Source organism: Lycium ferocissimum, chromosome 1 (genome assembly GCF_029784015.1).
Source record: "Lycium ferocissimum isolate CSIRO_LF1 chromosome 1, AGI_CSIRO_Lferr_CH_V1, whole genome shotgun sequence".
Classification (NCBI taxonomy): domain Eukaryota; kingdom Viridiplantae; phylum Streptophyta; class Magnoliopsida; order Solanales; family Solanaceae; genus Lycium; species Lycium ferocissimum.
This window is the reverse complement of record NC_081342.1, coordinates 42,040,604-42,042,745: the sequence shown is the minus strand read 5'-3', so window position 1 is coordinate 42,042,745 and position 2,142 is coordinate 42,040,604.

Below are 2,142 nucleotides of genomic sequence, written 5' to 3'. Positions count from 1 at the left end.
ACTGCCTTATATGGCGGGCAAATTCACCGCCAAGGCGGGCGGCTATACACCATGGCCGGATGGCATGACGGACACCACTAGTGGGCAGCATGAGATGGTACCCGGACGCGGAGGGGTACTGACGCATGAGCTAATGTTATTGATTATCACACCGTACCTATATAGTCAAAACTTATACATTTATGCATATATGACATGATGATTATTATGAAATGCTTCAAAGATGCATTATTTCTCTTATGATTGATCGATTCTGATTGCTCCTCATTTGATGCTCCCTTATTTCATTGATGTCTTATTATTGTTTATGCCTTACATACTCAGTACAATATTCGTACTGACGTCCTCTTTCTTGGACGCTGTGTTCATGCCTACAGGTAGACAGGGAGGTGATCCAGACTCATAGGAGCCATTAGCTGATTGAGAACACTCCACTTTTCCAGAGGTGCCATTGATTATTCTTTTGGTACATATGTATATATATTCATGTTTTGGGCACGACAGGGTTCTGTCCCGTCCATATGTCTAGTACTCTTGTAGAGGCTCGTAGATACGCAGTGTGGGTAGTATGGTCTCACAGTCTTCATGGGTATGCATGTATATTTGTATATATTATTTTAATAGCCGAGGGGCTTATGTTTATGAAAGTAAATGTTTCAAATGATAATAGTTTCCATGATTATGAGCATATATTATGAAAGAAAGCAGATGAGTGTCAGAATGAGCAGTGTTCGGTGGTTAGCCCCGGATACCCGTCATGGCCCTTGTCGGGTCATGACAGAAGTGGTATCAGAGCAGTTCAGTCTTAGGAAGTGTCTGCGAGCCGTTTCTAGTAGAGTCTTGTTTATGGTGTGTTGTGCGCTACGCTAATAAACAATAGGCTACAGGGCATTTAGGAAAAATGATCATCTTTCTTCTTATGAGATCGTGCGATAGAGCCGTGTGTAAGATTTAATCTTCCCTAATAAGTGTGCTATGATTTCAGAAATGCCGCCAAAGGGAAAAGCTAAAGCCGCCCAGAAGGGCAAGACTATGACGAAAAGGCGGGCAGAAAGAGAGCCGCCAATGAATGTAGATGAGGGTGAATCACATAATGAGGCTCCATCTAATGCCTCCACTACTCCGCCTATTACCGAAGAACAAGAAGGGGCCTCAGTTCCAGTTCCTCCACCGGCTACTTCGGGTCAACAAGTGACCGAGGCTATCCATTTATTGACACAGTTGGTTGCCGCCCAGGCACAATGGCAAAATGCGGGCCCAAGTGATCGGTCAGCTAGTACTAGAGCCCGTGACTTTATGAGTCTAAATCCTCCGGAATTCTTTGGGTCAAAGCCGGATGAAAATCCGCAAGGTTTTATTGATGAGATGTTGAGGATATTGAAGATTATTCATGCTTCCGAGATGAAATCCGTGGAGTTGGCCTCGTATAGACTTTGAGACGTGGCGGTCTTATGGTATAACAATTAGATAGCATCAAGAAAAGAGGATGTGCCTCCTCTCGTTTGGCCGGAATTCGTAGATGCTTTCATCCGTCATTATTTTCCACCCGAGGTCCGCCAAGCTAGAGCGGATAGATTCTTAAATTTGAAGCAAGGAAATATGAGTGCTCGGGAGTATAGCCTTTAATTTAATTCTTTGGCTAGATACGCCCCGACTATGGTGGCCGATATGGGAGATCGGGTGCATAGATTCGTGAGTGGCTTAAGGCCACATTTGTTTAAAGATTGTTTGACGGCTTCGTTGCAAGATGGGATGGATATTTCCCGCATTCAAGCCCATGCCCAGAATTTAGAGGGACAACAACCTCCGCCAAGGGGTGATTGTGATGTTGATAGAGGGCAAAGCAAAAAGGCGGATCTATGAGGCTGGCGGGGGTGATTATAGAGGGGGGATCGAAGGGCGGACATATTCTAGGCACTCAGGCCAGTCGGTGACTAGTGCACTTTCCCGGTTTGTAGGCAGGAGATTTGATCGCTCCTTCCATTCAGGACAGGGGCAGAGTTCGAGGGCCTCAGGTTCACAGTTCAGGGGAGACTATAGCCAGAGGAGACCTCCGGTACCGCGATTCAGTGAGTGCGGTAGATTACACTCCGGACAGTGTCGCCAGGGTTCAGATGCTTCTTTGTGCACGGTCGGGTAGGG